Consider the following 18,849-nt stretch of genomic DNA (forward strand, 5'->3'; position numbering starts at 1 on the left):
TAAGATAAGTCCCTGACGGGCTGTCTGCAGAGGGACAGGTAGTAAACAGACCTCTTTAAACACGTCATGAGGGTTTTTGCCTTTTTCAAAAAAGTCAATAGCTGACGAGGGCAGTCAAAGGGAACAGTGTGGGGTCAGAGGGCAGCTGGAGCTGGACACCAGCCCTGTGGGAACACTGTCTCGTCAGGGGCCATATTTCTTCTCCAGCCTCCTCTGACCTTCATTCCTAGCTGCCTGCTGACGTATCTATTCTTGGCTGCTTCTTGGGAACCCGAACTTTGGGCAACCAACTCGTCCTGGTTTCAGCACTCTGAGTCTTATATCCTGGGAACCCTCAGCCCTGCAAACCGGGACACTGGGTCACCCCACAAGCTCCTCCGGCTGGTCGTCATTCCCTGCGGGCTCTCCTGCTTGGCTACCCGGCACTACCTTTCTCCCTGGCTGCTCAGGAGTGTGGGGTGCTGGGCTGTCCCCGGGGGCTGCTGCTCCTCAAAGCCTCCCACTTTCCTCTTGGCCTCCCCACACTGCCCCTGCCTCTGCCGCTTCAGTCCGGTCCCCTACTCATGTCCAGGCCACGGGCTCAGTAAGGACGATGAAACACGGACCCGGTGCCCCTGGACCCTGGGCACGGAGGGCCGTGTGATGTCTGTGACCACAGTGAACGCACTGCAACGCTGAGGAACCCTGAAAACACCATGCCCAGTGAGAGGTGCCAGACACAGAAGGCCACACAGTGTGTGACTCCATGTATGGGACACGTCCAGGACAGGCAAGTCCAGAGACAGGAAGTGAATGGGTGGTTGTCAGGGGCTGAGGAGAGGAATGGAGATGAGCTGGGGAGCGACTGCTACTGGGAATGGGATGATGAGAATGTTCTGGAACTGTTTAGGTAGTGGTGGATGGTTATAAACTCTGTAAATATGCTAAAAACCATGGAATTTTATACTTAAAATGGTGAAGTTTATAGTAAATAAATTTTCTCAATAACGCTGTTAGAAAATAAATGATAGGTAACAACAGTATCAGAGGTTGGGCCCTTAATCCAAATGGGGTTTTTGAGCATATTGGTTTTTAAAAGTATCATAAAAAAAATAGAGGTGCTATGGAAAAACATAACATGTAAGGGAGAGAAGGAGGTCAATTTTCAAATTCATCAAGCATATAATCATTTTCATATATTTTTATGGATGAAGAAACTGAGGCTTGCAAATGGTTATCCATCCACGTAAGTAATGGAAATGGCAGAATTGCAATGAGGATTCAGAACTTGTGAACCACAGCCCATTACTATTCTTATCCTTTTAAAATGTCAATACCTATTTTATTTTTCAAAGTTGAACACAATTGTACATTGTTCCCTGGATTCCTGATGCTCCTGGTAACCTAGCAACTCGACCTCACTTAGAGAACACAGCGGAACATTCTTGCCCAGAACATTCGACTCAAAAACAAGCATTTCGCATTCAGCCGGCTTGTGTGAGCCAGTGATGCAGACATTAAAAATAATCTCCCCGCGTTTACAGGACTCGTAAGGGGCACTCCTACGTGCTGATGCTATTTGGCAACATGCTACCTTGCCTCCGCTTGTTCTATTTTCTCTCCTGTAAGATGCCAGCAACAGACGCAGGTCCGAAGGCTGCTGACCCCGTGGCCCTGTCCAGGAGAGAGGAGATGCTGCCCACTGCCCATGTCTGCAAGGACCAGCCTGGCCTGCAGAGCTTCAGGATAAAGCCTGCTTTGCCGAAAAGCCCTGGTTGAAATCAGTGGTGGCGTTTTAGACAAAAATGGGATTTCTGCTGCTTCTTTTTTTTTTTGGCATTTTTAGATTTTTCTAGTAAGTTGTTGCTTTTGTAATTTGAAATCACAGATTAAAATGGGGCTTAGACCAGGTGGAGTGATGTGAACCCGGATGCACGGCTGGACTGAATGGGGCAGCCGCCGAGAAGAGCAGGACGAAGTGCCCTGGAAAGGTGCAACACAGACTGGACACAGGACCCAGCAATGCCACGTCTGGTCTGCACCTAAAATAGCTGAAAGCAGGGTCTTGAAGACGTAATATTTGCACACCCGTGTTCAGAGCAGCATTAGTCACAACCACCAAAAAGTGAAAACCACCCCAACACGCGTCGGGAGATGAGCGGATAAGCGCAGTGTGACCGCAGTGAACTACTGTCATTCGGCTGTTAACCGAGAGTTCCGACACCCGCTGCAGCGTGGAAGAACCTCGAGGAGGTCACGCTCGGTGAAACAAGCCAGACACAGAAGGACAAAGCCTGTGACTCCACTTCCACAAGGTCCCCAGAGGAGTCAGATGCAGAGAGACAGGAAGTAGCTGCTGGAGGCCAGGGGCTGGAGGAGGGCAATGGGGGCTAGTGTTTAATGGGGGCAGAGTTTCAGTTTGGGAAGATGAGAAAGTTCTGGAGGTGGATGGTGGTGATGACTGTACAATAAAGTGAATGGACATAATGCCGCTGACCTTTACAGTTCAAATGGTTAAGGTGGGCCCTGGGTGGGGCAGTCAGTGGGTTGAGCGCCGGCCTGTGAACTGAAGGGTCACTGGTTCAATTCCCGGTCAGAGCAAGGCCTGGGTTGCAGGCCAAGTTCCCCATTGGAGGATATGCAAGAGGCAACTTTCTCTCGCACATCAATGCTCCTCTCCCTTTCTTTCTCCTTCCCTTTCCCTTTTCTAGAGTAGAAAATAAATAAACAAAATCTTTTAAAAGATGGTTAAGGAGGTAAGTTTTATATTATATGTATTTTAATAAGAAAAAAAAAGTTGTGTGTGTATGTATGTATAAAAGGCCAGGACCCTCCAGGGGCCTCCTCGTCAGAGAAGAGAGACTGGACAAAAAACTCGCCCACCGGGCAGAGGTACAGTAAGGCCTCCCACCTCTCTCTGAGTCTACGGGGCTTCTCTGAGGATTGGCAGCCATAGTTCTGCTCTCGCCCCCAGTAACTTAGAATCTGGAGCTAAGAAACCAACATAAAATGTGGTCCCGCACCCCTGGGGAACCTATGAGAAGCCAAACCACTATGAAGGGGCAGGGCCTCAACCCAACCCATCAGGGTCGTCCTCGCTGAAGCTCAGGTGACCAGGCTGCCACGTGTGCAGTGTCCCCCCACACCTGCGTCCGCACAGGTACGGGTGCATGTGCGTGGGGAACTCTAGAAAGCAGATTTCAGAGGTGACATGGGAGTGGTGACGATGACAAGAGCAAAAGTGGCACTTGCTCGGCACCTCCTCTCACCAGGCTCTCTGTTGGCCCTTTCCCTCAACGCACAAGTTCATGCTCCCAACAGCCCTGTGCAATGGACGGTTATTATTCCACTGTACAAATGCAACGTCTGCCCTTCCTTTGTACGATCCAGGGCGCAGAAACAAGGGAACACAAAGGAGCTGGCCCAAGACTCAGAATTAAAACCCATCCACCTCTTGTCCACGCACCAAAGACCATGAACACCCACCACGCCCACAAGGGTGGGGGTGGTACGTTCTGGGGAATGGGCCTGCCAGAGACCCCTTTCTCCAGGTGCCTGGATTATTAGATTTATTTATAAATATGTTCTCCACAGGGGATGGGGGCAGGGATCAATTTTCGAGGAAGCGGAAAAAACTTACTCTTTGTAGGCATAAAGCCCAGCTGTGTGTGTAGACAGAACATAAGCAGATGCCTCACCTGTGCTATTAACATTTCACAGGGGTCCCGCGAGGAGAATTTGTTCTTACCAACTCCTTGATTACCAGAAGTTCAGTTTTTTCCAGTAACGAGCCACCTGCAGAGGTGAACAGTTGAGATTTTTTTAAAGTATCGCTATGAACTCATAACGTTTCAAGATATGAAGTGCCTCCATCCGTGGCTGGCATTCTTCTGTTTGATGAGCGATTAGAAGACAAAGCCTTAAAAAGGGTCCTGTGGGGGTGACCGTGACAAAGAAAACACACGGCTAAGAAAACACTGATTTGTATTCAGCTAGTATCACTTCTGCATGAATTTCTTTTTTAGTAAAAGGGAAAAACTGGAAGCTGGAGGAAAAGGTCATTTCGCTTTGGCTAGAAATAAGTAGTTTCGAGAAGCATTTCCAAAAATGGGAAGTTGAGTTTGCAGAGTGCCACGAGCACTGGTGACGGACAGGGCTGCAAAGAAGGGGCAGGCCTGGCTGGGGGAGCAGGGCCCCGCGCTGCCTGGGAAAACCAAATGCACAGGGCCCTGCTGCGGGGGGGGGGAACCTGGGCCCTGAGGGCCGTGCAGGTGGGGAGCGGGCGCGTGCTTCCAGGGGCCGTTCTGGCGCACGAACACCACGTGGTGGTTTGTGAGACGGCCCGCCCACCGGCCCACTGTCCTGGGCTGACCTCCGGCAGCTCCACAGTTTCCCTCACTGACTTGGGGAAGGTCTGTCTTCTGGAACATCTCCGCTGAGATCTGAGGTTTCAATTTCACCAAAACAAATACTGCAGTGGCGCACCCCTTCCTGTAAGCAGCGGCTCCGTGAGTCCAAACAGACCAGGCGGGATCTGAGGGCATGTCCACGGTCTCCAGGGAAGCGAGCGCTGCCCTGCCAGCTTCCAGGGTGCAGAACGCAGGTGCTGGATCACGCTGCGTCCCCGCCGCACCCCTGCGGCAGGTGCTCCGCCTCTCCAGTGGCACCAACTTTGGGCATTTCTCTAAGGTTAGGCGATGACTGAATGTGGGTTTGATCTGCAACAGCGAAATTCAGAGGCAACAGGCAGAAGCCCTGGTGGGAAGGCATCTGTCACAAAGGAAGGAGCCTTGAAACTCTAAGCGGCAAGGAGTCCAGGGTGGGGGGCGGTGGCACAGAGTGGAGGCATGGCCACCGGGGCACACTGCAGATCTCAGACCCCAGGGTGTAGGAACTTTCTAGAACACAATTCTCCTCTCAGCACTGTTGACATTCATGACCAGATGGGTCTTTCTGTCTGGGGCACAGAGTGGGGCGGGGGGGTGGTTGAATAGCATCCCTGCCCCCACCCACTTAATGCCAGGACATCCCCAGTCATGATAACTTCAGATGTGTGCCCAAATATGGCCCAGTGTCCCCTGGGGGCAGGATCACTCCAGATGAGAGTTCTCGTCTAGAGGAACTCATGACCAGCGAGCAAGCAGCCTCCTGTGCTGATCCAGTTCCAGGAATGCCCTCCACTGAAAGGCCTGTCTGCTGCTCCTGCCCCCTGGCCGCACAGCCCCAGGCAGGCCAGCCGGCTCCTTGGACCCTTAGGATGCCCTGCAGGGCTGTGCCATCAACACCCCACATGGCACTTGCTACCGGAGAGGCCAGGCGTGGACGGATGAAAGGACAAACACACGCAGAGTGCAGAAGAGCGGACGTGGTGAAGCAGTAAGTAGTGCATACGCTGCCTCCTTTTCCTCAGTCTCTGGAGAAGATACACGAATGGCCAATAATCACATAAAAAGATGCTCAACCTCATTAGTTACCAGGGAAATGCAAATCAAACCACAAGGAGATGCGGCTTCACACCCGCCGGGACGGCTGGAACAGAGACAGACAGTAACGGTGTTGGGGAGGTGGGGAGGACGTGGAGCCCTCACGCACAGCAGTCGACTAGAAACTGTGCGACGGTTCCTCAAAAGGTTCAACGTGGAGTTTCCACGTGGCCCAGAAGTTCCACTTCCAGGTGTCTCCCCAAGAGAAATGAAAACCTATGTGCACACAGAAACCTGTGCCCACAGCAGCACTATGTACAACAGCCAGAACGTCAACAACCCAAGTGTCCATCAACAGATGAACAGACAGTTGGTTCATCCACACCCTGGAATATTACTCAGCCATGAAAAGGAGGGACACACTGACACTCGCTACAACATGGAGGGACCTTGAACACATGGTGCTCAGTGAGAGAAGCCAGACACAAAAGGCCGTTTAGGAGAACTGTCCAGAACAGGCAAACACTTAGAGACAGAAAGTTGACTCTTGGTTGCCAGGGGCTGGGAGAGGTGGGAATGGACAGCGACCGCTGACAGACACGGAGCTTCTCTCCTGGCGGGGACGATGACGTTCCCAAGTTGAGCTGTGGTGCTAGTTGCACAGCCCTGAATATACCAGCAACCACTGAGTTGTATACTGCAAATGTGTAACCTGGGCAGTATCTGAATAAACCTGCTACATAAAAATAGGTACACAACTATCATGAGAAGGAATTATGGGGGAGGCCGTGTGGGAGGGAGTGCAAGGGGCGTATGGGAGCTCCCTGTACCTTCCATTCGGTTTTGCTGTGAACCTAAAACTGCTCTAGGAAATAGCCTACTTTAAAAAAAAAAGACTGAGGACCCCAGACAGCATGCGTTAAAAAATCACCTATTTCTGCCCTGGCTGGTGTGGCTCAGTGGACTGAGCACTTGCCTGTGATCCAGAAGGTCACCAGTTCAGTTCCCAGTCAAGGCACACGCTTGGGTTGCAGGCCAGGCGCCCAGTTGGGGGACATGTGAGAGCAACTGATTGACGTATCTCTCACACATCAATGTTTCTCTCCCTCTTTCTCCTTCCCTCCCCTCTCCCTAAAAATAAATAAATAAAATCTCTTTAAAAAGCTACCTATTTCTAAAATTTTAGCAGGACTACATTTTGAAATAAAAAGTAACAGTTTAACCAAAAAAAAAATTGTTTTAGGGAGATGAGGGGAGTTGTTTTGCATTTTTGCAAACCTTCTTCATGTCTGGCTTAACAGGGAACAGATGGACTCTCCTCCGAGCTCCTGTGCTCATCTGCCGCGGTCCCACATTCCCGGGACTGCTGGAAAGCGCCACCAAGCTGGCGAGGCAAGGGGGGGGGGTGTGGATGACGCCAACAGCGGCTCAGCGTCAGGACGCGAGCAGGGGGAACTGCACGCAGACTTCTCCTCTTCCTTTTACGGAAGAGAGATGAGCTCACAGGAGGTGTGCGCACTGCCCACGCCCGCGGAGTGCTGCAGCAGGGGTGGCTCCTCCCGCCTGCTCCATTCTGTCCAGGTGGTCCGGGGTACACCTGGGACATAAATAAGTCACCCCAGACGACCTCAACTCAGTGCGACCAGCACCGGGCTGCCCTGCTGGCCCAGGCCCTGTTGTTGGAGCGACACAATGGTGTCCAGCTACAGCTCCCACTGACTGGCAGAAACACGTGTGTACGTGCAGCATCCAGGCAGTAGACGTGTCTGTCGCCCTTGCTCTGCCGCCTGTGTCCCCGCTGCTGAGCGGCAGGAAAAGAGACATCTGCAGGAAGGGAACTGATGTCACCTCCCCAGTGCAAGACTCTGTCAAGGAAGAGAAAAGGCAATGGTATCCTGGACGGCCCTTTACACTCCCTCAAGGAGTGTTCCGGAGGTGTGGCCAGGAAGGAAGCCCGCTAGGCCCGAGATGTGCTTCTGATGGAGGCTGAACCTTCTGCAGGCTCCGGCTTCCCTCTACCCGCCCCTGACACTCTCGCAAAGCCACAGCCTCCCTCCTGGGCCCCTGGCAGGAGCTGCCAGCAGAAAAGCACAGTCTGTGTGTCAGCCCCACGTTACACCAGCCCTTCCAAGTCAGCAGAGTCGGTGAAGGCACAGCTGGTGCAATGGGTCTGCGAGCAGCAGGGGCGCCGAGGGCGGGGCCCCGGAGCATCTGAGCACAGGCTCCGATGTAATCGTAGCAGCATGTGCCGCCTCCAACGGCATGCTGAGAATCTAAATCAATCCCAGACACCTCGGCTGCGGCTGCGGCGCAGAGGCTGATGTGGGCCCCAGGCAGTGGGCCACCCAGTCTTCTCAGATCAGAATTGCCTTTTATAGCCAGGTTGACAGTTAACAATCAGAAGGGATCAAAGGGAGAGAGAAGTGCAGGGCCAGGAGAAGAGACCTGCTAAAAGCTGAGACCCCAGAGCCTAGACCCTGGGCAGGTGCTAAGCACAAAGGCCAAAAGGTCACACAGGTCCTGGGGCTGGCGAGGGCGGAATGGCAGGGCCTGGGTGGGCATCCCGCCCCACACTCTGCACAGCACTCTGCGGGAGGGTGGTTTGCCCACCTTCTCGTTTGTAAAGAGAGGGCCGACATGCTCTGCGCCACCTGGCAGAGCTGAGGTACAGAGGCAGGTGTGCCCTGTCCCTCCCATCCCGCTGGCTGGAGAAGAGACAGCTGTGGCTCTCCAAGCTGTAAATGCCAGACGGAGATGCCTGGGGACTCCGACTGTTCTGGGCTCGCAAATGCAGACTCAGGGCAGTGTTTCCAGAGCCTGGAGTGGAGACTGCCTGAAAGTATGCAGGGCGCACGCTCGTGGGGTGGTGGCTCAATTTAGGAAACCCAACTATCCAGAGAATGCGAGTGGCCAGCCAGCACCTCTGCCGTTGGGGGAGGGAGTACGTTTGTTTTCCCTCGCTGTGTGCAGATTTTTCTTTCAGTTTTTGGTGGGGCTGCAGAGCTGGGAGGAACGTCGGCATTTGTCTCACCTGGATTCATTTCACAGATGGGCAAACTGAGCTGGTAAGTTGGGCGTCTTTTTGTTTTGTTTTATTTTGTTTTTTGAGAAATTGAAAGTTTCTGCCCTTGCCTTGGATGGTTGTGTGAAGGCCTTTCCCACGCCCTCCACATTGCATCTCGAGGGTCTGTGCCTCCCACCCCCCACGGTCAGGGATGAAGTGTGGCCTGTTGACGAGGTCTTCCCAGGGAGCTGAAGGATAACAGTGGGAAGAAGAGTGACATCCAGCTGTGGCTTCCCTCCCCCTGAGGAAAAGCTGGCCACGGGGCAGCCCAAGGAAGGCCCTGCACTCCGAGGGGGAATTAGGTGCAGTCCCTGCATGCACACCTCCTGTGCTGTCCATCTTCATTTCCTGGGGCTGCTGCAACAAACCACACTGATCTGGTGGCCCTAACGCAGCAGAACTTTGTTCTCCGCAGCTCCGGAGGCTGGAAGTCTGACATCAGCGTCACGGGGCTGTGCTCCGTCTGAAAGCTCCAGGGGAGCGTCCTTCCTGCCTCTCCCAGCTTCTGGGGGCTCCGAGCGTCCCCTGGCTTACGGCTGCATCACCTCAATCCCTGCCTCTGTCGTCACAACAGCTGTATCCTCGGTGCATGTCGGGTCACCCTCTGTCTTCCTCTTCTAGGCACACTTATGACTGCCTTAGGGCCCACCAGGATCAACTCCATCACAAAATCCTTAATTTAACCACATCAGCAAAACCTTGGCGTTGGTAGTAACCTGCTGACAGGTTCAGGGATTCAGGACCTGACACTTCAGGGGGCCACTCTCCAGCCAACCACAACGCGCCTTTTCAGGATAAACACATGTGCTCACAGGCCAGGCCCGGCCCCCAACGCGGGCCGGCGGCCGGGAGGTCTCCGTGGGGAGGGCTCCGTGGGGAGGTAGGTTTCTAGGAGCCGGGAGGAGAGAAGGCAGATGCAGCAGCAGCAGCAACAGTAGTACTGTCTTTCCAGCGGACACCCCGAAATGCAGACAAGAAGGCTCCTGTTTGAACTGATGAGAAAGTTCCAGAACTAGATAGCAGGGATGGTTGTACAATGCTAATGAGTTGCCACTTTATTTATTTTTAAAAAGTCAAAAATATATGTATTTTATTGATTCCAGAGAGAGAAAGAGGAAAGGGAAGGGAGGGGGAGGGAGAGAGAAACATCAATCAGTTGCCCATATGCACCCTGACTGGGGACTGAACGTGCAACCCAGGCGTGTGCCCTGACCAGGAACTGAACCCGTGACTTTTTGGTCCTCGGGATGGTGTTCCAACCAACTGAGCCACACCAGCAGGGCAAGTTGCCCACTGTAAAAAGATTAAAATAGTATACAAAAAAAGAAAAAATGAAGATGGGAAACTAAAATTGACTGGAGTTGGCCTCCATCAGGAGCTCAGCCTGGCAACCACCAAAAGCAGGTGAGAGGCTCTCTGGGCAGCAAAACCGGTTTGTCCCAGCCGCAGCCAGTGGCGCACTCACACACCGGCAGGAGTCAGCGGGGGCTCAGCAAGGTCCCGAGGGTCCGAGGTGCAGCTCCTCAGCCGGCGCCTCAGATCAGGTGGCATTTGAGAAGAAAGGTTAGGCTGCGCCTAACGTGACAAAGAGCAAACCACAGTTTCAACCCCCAAAGTCGGGACAACGTGCAGGTGGAGAGGAGGTGGAGGGGTGGGGGGAGGACTGCGGAGGAGAAAAACTGAAACCTGAGAGTGAGAACTGATTCAGCAAAGGTGCTGCCCACACATGACCTTCGCTGTGAAAAATAGAAACCCTGAGCCACGCATGAGCAGGCCTGTGAACCAAGACGCCACGGGGGCCGGGAGGCCTCTGCGCGCACACTTGTGGACAGGTGCAGAGTCCACGTCAGAGGCGGATGGACAGGCCTGAGCCATGAGAGCCGAGAGCACAGCACGCAACGACCCACAAGTGACGCAGGCTTGTAATCTGGAGCCGGACAGCTGGCTCACGTGTCCCTGGAGGCAGGCACACCTGTGCCGCCTTGAACACATCCCAGGGACCAGAGGTGGGAACCCTGGCAGAGCTCTCCCTGCTCCCATCGGACGTCCTGGGCCAGGGTGCTTGGGGCCTTTTAAAGCAGCAGCACCACTCACACCTGGCAGGTGCGTGTCTGTGTCCAGTACCTGCCTTCACACCTGCAGCGGTGGGAGTGGGGGAGGGGGTCTTGCAGGACAGGGAGTGGCGGGTGAGGCACTCGACGTGGTAACAGAACAGAAGAGGACACTAAAGCACCCAGAGGTCAAGAAATAATATTTTAACACTGTCGCAAAAAAGAATCAAAACGAAGGACAAAACCTACCACGCGCCAAACACGGGCGGGACTGGTAACGGGCCGTGCGGAAGACCCAGGCTGCCGGAGGGAGGGCCAGTGGGGCTCGACCCTGTCTTGCCTGAAAAACGTGAAGCTTGGCTCATCACAGATGTTCACACTGGTTTTGGATTTTCAGTGGAAATAATAAACAATCACATTAAAATGTTTCGTGCCCTGGCGGGGCAGCTCAGCTGTTGGGGTGTGTGTCGCCCATGCACAGAGCGGCTGCGGGTTCGGCCCCGGTCGGGCGCACACAGGAGGCAACTGATGGGTGTTTCCCCCTCCCTCCCCCCCTTCCCTTCTCTCTAAAGTTGATAAAAAATATCCTCAGGTGAGGATTAAAAAAATGTTTTATTTTGACATTAAGTCAAATTAGAATTAAATCAAATAAATGAAATGAGTTCAAATTACTTTTTATTTTATAATAAAATAAGAGGTTATAATTAAGATATCATATATCTTGATCACTGAGGTATTTAGCATGCCCTGAGATTTTGTGTGAATGCCTCTCCTGCCAGCCCCTGCCCCAGCACTGGGGTTTGGGACCCCAATATGTCTGAATGGGGGTCCCTGGCTCCCTTCTCTGAGCCGTGTTTTGGCAGTTTCTAGAACCCTAGTTGTGCAGAGTAGCTGATGGGTTATAGCAACACTTGCACAGCTTGACCCCGTGCCCAGAACCCAGAAGGGTCCCACCTGGTAACCTGAGCCAGGCTGCAGAACCTGGAAGGGGTTGGCACGGCCCAGAATGACCTGGATAGAACAGGGTCCAAACTAGGGTTCTGTTACCATTTCCTATGAATCCAAAGTGGAGGGAGTGAGCAGCAGCTGGTGTTTCCTGAGGCCGCGCTTCCTTGTCAATGAGACAGGACGGTGCTGGGGCTCTGGGAGGAGGACAAGCCTGGGCACCTGCGGCTTCTCAAAGAAGCCAGACCTTTCTCTGCCGGGGCCTTCCAGGGCCCGCAGGACAAACTCCTCAGAGATGTGGGCTCAGGACAGGAGGTCCCCAAAATGCTTGCAGCTGGATGCACCATGCTGTTGAAAGTGATGTCCCTCTAGACATTTCTGAAGAGAGTCCTGTGTGGGGAGGGGCAAGATGTGGAGGCCCCGGCCTCTCCCCCAGTCAGCTGAGCCTCGCTCTGGGAAAGTTCCGCCACGCTGCCACCCCACGAGGCTTCGAGGAAGCACAGCAGCACTTTCTTAGAAAATCATTTGTTCTGCAGATGGCATCAGCCCTGCCTGGCCCTGAGCCGTGCACGGGGAGTGCGGCCAGGCCAGGTCTGTCTCCCTCCTGGCACCCAACTCCCCTTCCTCCTCGGGCCAAGTGGAATTCCGGCTCTCAGGAAGTGAGGCAGGAGGTGCCACCCGGAGGTGCTGGTTCCCACCTGGGACCCCTCAGGGCAGGGTCCAGTGTCTGGTGCTAGGGGGTGAACTGGGTCTCTGCCCCAAATTCGTATGATGAGGTCCTAACCCCTGGACCTCAGACTGTGACCTTATTTGGAAATAGGGTCTTTGAAGGTATAATTAGTTAAGATGAGATCATACTTTGGAGTAGAATAGTCCTAACCCAATATGACTGGTATCATTATAAAAAGGGGAAATTTGCACACAGACATGCACACAGGGAAATAGATGGCTGTGTGTGCACAACGGAGGCGGAGGCGACGCGTCTGTGGGCCCAGGAGCACCAAGGGCTGCCGGCGACCCTATAAGCTGGGAGAGATGGGACAGACTCTCCTTCGCTGCCCCAGGAGGAAGCAGCCCTGCAGGCAACTTGGTCTCGGCCTCCGGGCTCCCAGAGCCACAGGGAACAAACTCCCGCAGCTCCGGCCTCCCAGTGTGCGGTGCTCTGCCGCCGCCAGCCTCGCACCCCAAACCCCGGGGCTGATACACATGAAGGGCCTTCAGAGCCCAGGCTCACGGACTCTCCGTCCCGGAATGTTTCGGCAGGACGCTGGCAGTGCCCCAGAGTCCACCCCCAGAGCCTCAGAGGCTGCTGTGGTTGGATCAGATGTGACATGTCAGAAAAAGTACTTCGCAAGGGTCTCACCCACAGTGGGTGGGCTTGGGCGGCCCAAGGAAACACAGCAAGCACCAGATTTAACTTTTGCAAGATGCTGCTCCGTTTGGGAAGGACTGGCAGCGAGGCGGGGCTGGGTTATGCTTCTCCCAGGTCAGATCTGGGTTCGGTGCAGGCAAGGGTGCAGATACCTGTGTTCTGAGCATTCAACCTGAGACTCTCAGTTCCCAAAAGGCAGCAAAGGGAAGAAATTCAAGGCCAGACACAGAGCAGACGGTTGGGGCTGGCTGCGGGCCAGCTGGGAAAAAGGCTACTGACTGAACTGGCCACAAAGGCCTGGCCAGAGACCTCGCTGGCCCGAGTGGCATTTCACACTCTGTACAGGCCCCGATGGGTCCTCCTTCCCTGCCTGGCTTCCGAGAAGCAATGCTCCCCCACTCCACCCATGCTGTGTCCGGTCTGCCTCCACCCAGACCCTTATGAAGCCACTCAGTTGAGCTGAGTGATCAGCCCCTGGCGAGACAGTCTCAAACATGCACAGTGGGAAATGATGACCGAGAATGAGGATCGCAAATGTTTCCCTGCAGACTGACTTCAGGGGAGAGGAATTCCGCCGGCGGGTGTCTAGACTGCGGTGTTTCTGGGACGCTGGAACCAGGAGCCAGGAAAGGCACCCACTGAGAGGGTGGTGCTGCCACCTGGTGTCTGTGGCTGGAAAGACCACAGGGCCTGGTCTGAGCAGCATGTTAGGTGGATCCCAGGTGTTGGCGTGTGTGTGGCAGTGAACTCCGGGAAGGGGGAGCTCGGCCGCCCTGGGGCCTGCAGCCTGGTGGGGAAGGCTGTACAAAACCTGCATTTGCTGAGGGGGAGTTCTCCTGGGTCAGGGGCTTCCATTACATTCCACAACCATCTGACTACTGAGGTTCTCGGAGGTTGCACATATTTAAATACAAACACCGAGTGGGAGGAAAGAGGAGGTGATTCACAGAGACTGGGGTTCACACCATCTGACTATCAGGGATTTATTCTGGTATCTATTGCGAGCAGGGACCAAATTAAATGTTTTTCCAAGCAATTAACACAGGGTCTCTTCCTGGGCACTGGGCCGTCCTGAGCACTGTGGGTGCTGAGCAGCACTCCCGGCCCCACCCACTCGATGCCAGGCGCACCCCAGTTAAGGTGACCACAGACACTCCAGGCCAGCACCCAGTGAATTGTACTGGGATAGAAACACTAGCCATAGGTAATTATTTTTGTTACTGGAGCCAAATGCCCTATCTTGCTAGGCAGAAATCTTCCAGGCTACTGATGCCAGTGGTACCCTTAGAAGACCCTTGTCCTCCTACCTGTGAGGGGCCTCCCTTCAGGGCTGGGGTGAGGCCACACTTGAGGTGTGGGGGGACCTGGGAGGACAGCGATGAGGGCTGGAGGACACCCACCTGCTCAGCCAATCAGGCAGCGCTGGGAGGGGAGGCAGGGTCCAGGTGACAGATGCCGAGGCCCCTCGGACAGGGGTGGGGCAGAGGTGCGCCCACTAGTTCGGAGGGAGACAGGGCTACACCCGACCAGGAGGGGAACCTCTCTGAGGAATTCTGTTTCTGATTTTGTTGCATGGCCTTTAAGTGTGATCTGTTCCCCTCCAGCGTCACCTGGCTGCCGGACCATGTAGGGGCTTCTGCCAGCCTGGTCTCTTCCTCTGTGCAGTTATACAGAAAATTGCATTTCACAACTGCGTCAGTGTAAACACAGCTATAAACCAGGCTGGATCTGTGATTATATAGTCATTAATAGATTGTTCATTTTTGCCCACTGATTTAAAAAAAAGGTAAAATTAATTATTAACATTTGGACCAGCCGACAAACATCTCCCTGGGCCCTCGCCTGGGGCCTCCTGTGTGGAACAGCTACAGCCTCTGCCGAAGCGACCTTGGCCGAAATTTCGCTTCTCCCAGAGGCCCTCCTCCAGGGGTCGGGCTGGGTCAGCCCAGCTCTGACTCTCCCGGGAACCCCTGCACATCTTCGTCCTGAAGTCCGGGACTCTTCCCTAGATCCTTCTCAGCCCTGGGCGACTCTGCCCCCAGGGACACATGTGATATCTGGGGACAGCTGTAGTGGTCACACTGGGGGTGCTCCTAGCACTGCGTGGGTGGGGCCAAGGATGCCACTCAGGACCGCACAGCGCCCAGGACGGCCCCCCACAGACAGTGTCTCGGCCCCTATGTCAGCAGTGCTGTGTCGGCGGAGCCCCCAGACCCTTGTATGTCCCTCCAAACTCAGATCCTGAGGCTCGTGAATTGTTTCCTGAACTAAAAGACTCGCACCAGGCTGACCAAGGAGCTCACTGAAAGCTGCGGTCACCGTGTCATCTAAACAAGACACATGCAGCAGAAAAAGCCACCGAGAAGGCAAATCCCTTGGACCCACCCCCAGGGCTCCACAGGAGGCGGGTCCACTCACTCAGGATGGCGCCACGTGTCCCACCGAAGGGGAAGCCACTGCAGGTCAGAGAACACGTGCGGGAGCTGACTCAGCTGGAGGAACGAGGGAGAGAGGGGAGGCGGTCCTCCACTGTGGCTGAGCAAGGTCACTTGCCGAGCATCTCCGAGTTCCCGAAGCTGCTAAACGTTACAATCCAATATACATGCGGTTAATGCGGGGTCCCCCTTGGCTCTGTTGATATCAGGGCCAGTCATTCTATGGGGGGATGTCCTGGGCACTGTGCGGTGCTGAGCAGCACCTCTGGCCCCCACCCCTTGATGCCAGGGGTCACCCCCAGTTGTGACACCCACAGATGTCCCTAAACAATGTCCAGTGTCCCCTGGAGGCAAAATTGCCCCTTGAGACCCTCCTTCCTTGCTCCCACAATAGACATGACTTCAGAAGCAGCTGCTCAGCTCCCTCCTCCAGCGCCACACGTTTGCACCAGGATCGGACGACGTGGATGACGAGCAGAGCGAGGAGCCTGCAGAGGTCCCAGTTTCTTGGCCTGGCGTGTGTTGGGGCTCTCGGCAAAGAGGCTGAGATCCCTGGTCACCCAATGCCTGGAAAGCACAGTTCACAGCCCTGTTGCTTCACAGCCAAGAAACCCAGCAGAAGAGCCCCGGGCTCTGTTCCCGGCTCTGCAGCTGCATGGCTGTGCCCGGCCCCGGGCTATTCCTGGCAGGTGCGGGTGGGGGAGGAACTCAGCTGCACCCAGGAAGACAGGACTCCTAAGATTCTGCCCCCCCGCTTCCCCACCTCATACAGCCTGGATGAGAGAAGGCTCTTGCTGGGGTGACTCTGCCCCCAGGGGACACTGACAATGTCTGGAAACATCTGTGGTTGTCACGACTGACCCCCCCCCCACACACACACACAGAGTGACTGGGCCCGACACCGGCAGCGTCGAAGGCACAGACCCCGTGTTAATTATTTGGGGAAAACCAAGTCTGCTGCTACTCACAGCAGATGCCAGAACGAATGAAGGCCTGATGGTCAGATGGTGACCCCAGCGCCTGTGAGTCACCTCCCCTCTCAGGTTGTGTATTCTACCTGCAGATCAGGGACACACTGGCTGAGAAGAACGAAGCCAAAGACCCACGGCAGGGAGTGGGTGGCCAGGCTGAGTGGCCCCAGGCTTGTGTTAGGCACAGGGGTGAACCCAAGGCCAAGAGGCCCTGTGCTCCCCACTGGTCTGCGACGACTCCCCTGCAGGGACATCCTGCAGGTGGAACGCCCTTTCCCAGCCTTTTTCTAGTTAGCCAGTGGAACACACAAGCCGGAGAAGTAAACATGGATGGCCCCCAAGGACAGCCACTCGGCCTGGCGGTCGGAAGAGGACCCATGAGGGCGCTCACAGGTGGGCACGGTGGGGAGGGACAGTCCTGGGGCCTGATGTCCAGCGCCCTGCCCGAGCTCTCCCCGCTCTGGCCTCTGCAGCAGAGCTGACACAGCCGCCCTGTCCCCAGACAGCTTCCTGTGTCAGGGGACCCTATAGGTGCCCAGGGCCCTGCAATCAGAAGGCCCGCCCCCGGTTTAACGCACTGCATTCGCCGCTCAGAATCTGGGTAATTCTTGACCGAGGGGCATGTTCTCATTTTGCACCAGGCCCCAAAGACTCTGTAGTTGGTCCCTCAGCTACAGATGAGAGAATTTCTGAGGCCTCTTGGCTCCAAGCCCCTGCGGACAGGACTGCTTAGGATGGACAGACGGGGAAGGCCAGGGCCAGGGGCACCTGAGTTTCCAAGTGGAGAGCGAGGTGGAGCCACTCCTGAGTTCAAGGCTTTAAACCGAGGGTCCAGTGTGAGCAGGAACTGGACTCTGTTTTTTCCAAATAATTAACACAGGCCCTCCTCAGTGCTGCTGACACCGGCGCCACGTCGCTCTCTGCGGGGGGCCGTGGGGTGCAGAGCAGCAATCCCACCCCACCCGCTTGATGCCAGAAGCACCCCCAGTCGTGACAGTCGCAGGTGCCCCCAGACATCGCCATGTTTGTCGATGGGGCAGAATCGCCCTGCGTTAGTGGTTTCTAGGAACGGGCTGGGGGGGGGGGGAGTGGGAGACACTGCTGACAGGGATGGGGTAACTTTTTAGGGTGATGGAACATTCTGAAATTCAAGCAATGGTTGTACAACTATGTAAATGTACTAAAGCCACTGAAATGTACACTTTAAGGATGAATTCTATGGTGTGAATTATATCTCAATAGAGCTGTTACTTAAAATAATTTTTCTTAACTTCGGCCTCTCACCTGCAGAGCACGAAGCCTGCTTTTCCACGGTCACCAGAGTGTTTGACCCTTACCCTCTGACCCTCACCAGGACCACATTTCTGTTCTCAGTAGGAAGTATTCGACGTGCCCCTCTTTGTGCCCCCCCCGCCTTTACTCCTGGAGCCCGGTCTCTTCAGTGTGGAAGGAGCCCTGAACGCTCCTCAGTGGCCTGCTGTATCAGGGCAAAGAAAAACGCCATGGCTTGGCTGGCCCCCGCACCTGCCCTCTGCCCTGAGTCACCAGCAAGAGTGGGAAGCAGACCCCCGTCCAGGCTGGAGGGGGCTAATAGACACGGGCTCAGGAAATGTCCTACTGACCACGAGGGAACCCCCCTCCTCCAAATTCCTGTTCTCCCTGGGCTATCAGCTGCCTGGATTCATCTGACTCAGGAAAATAAGCAGGAGAACTGTGCAGCGATGTCAGAAAATTATACAGTGAAAAGCTTGCTTTTTAAAAGAGTTCCTTAAAGTAAAATGAACAGGTTTTAGACGCTAAAAAGAACAAGAAAAGAGCTGACACGCCAGTGCTGTGGCTGCAGGGCACCCCCAGCCACACCTCTCTCCACGCCAGGTCTCCTGCGTGCTGCTTGCCTCGCTGCCCCTGTCACCATGGCCAGGGCCCTCACCCTGTCCCCCGCTGCAGCCCGGAGCAGGGCCCAGGTTTCTTTCCTCCAGCAGATCTGTTACCTCACAGGGTAGCTCCAGACAAAATACCAACGCAGTATAAAAGAAGGGAAAAGTCAAAACCGTTCCCCAGTGAAGCAAATCAGAAAGATCTCAGGCAAGGACGTACCATTTTCAAGTAAATAAACGCACAGAGATTTATTTCAAGGAACCATTCCGGATGCTGCTGTGCTTCTCAGGCCACGGCACCAGTCTCACTGCGGGACTCTCGGGGTGCCCCTGTGCTGGGGCGCCCTTGGCTGGACAGCTGGTCACGCGCACAGAACGGGCTTGGGGGTGGAAACGCTGGCTCCTCTCAAGGCTGTTCTGTGACCTGGAGTGACCTCCTCTGACCTGAGTTTCCATTCTCACTTACGAAAGGGGTAACAGCTGCCCTCACAGCGAGTGACCTTTCTGAAGGTGAGCGATGACATCTCGGCTAAACGGCATGTGCTGGGCTTGCACAAACAGGGGCCCCAGCCACAGTGCTTTTATTTGCCGCAGGCCCCCCTCGGGTGTGACCTGTCCTCCCTCCTTTCTGCACACCCTTCTGGGTCTCTTACTGAGGACTGGGTTCAACCCAGTCTGTGGCGGGTCAAACAGTATCCTCAAATTCATGTCCACCAAGCACCTTAAAAGGTT

The 18,849-nt window shown here is 54.8% G+C and overlaps 1 protein-coding gene across 2 annotated transcripts in view; it reads right to left on the reverse strand.

The window, feature by feature from the left end:
- GNG7 (G protein subunit gamma 7) overlaps positions 1–18,849 on the reverse strand; it is a 116,971-nt gene that overhangs the window by 47,138 nt on the left and 50,984 nt on the right. The window contains exon 3 of one of the 2 annotated variants that reach the window (XM_037165184.2): positions 3,678–3,774. The exons of the other annotated variant lie outside the window; for it this stretch is intronic. The gene's annotated coding sequence lies outside the window, so the exon portion shown is untranslated. The remainder of the gene's footprint in view (positions 1–3,677; positions 3,775–18,849) is intronic. 2 annotated transcript variants of the gene reach the window in all.

Source organism: Artibeus jamaicensis, unplaced genomic scaffold, assembly GCF_021234435.1.
Source record: "Artibeus jamaicensis isolate MK-2021 breed Jamaican fruit bat unplaced genomic scaffold, CSHL_Jam_final scaffold_537, whole genome shotgun sequence".
NCBI classification, from domain to species: Eukaryota; Metazoa; Chordata; class Mammalia; order Chiroptera; family Phyllostomidae; genus Artibeus; species Artibeus jamaicensis.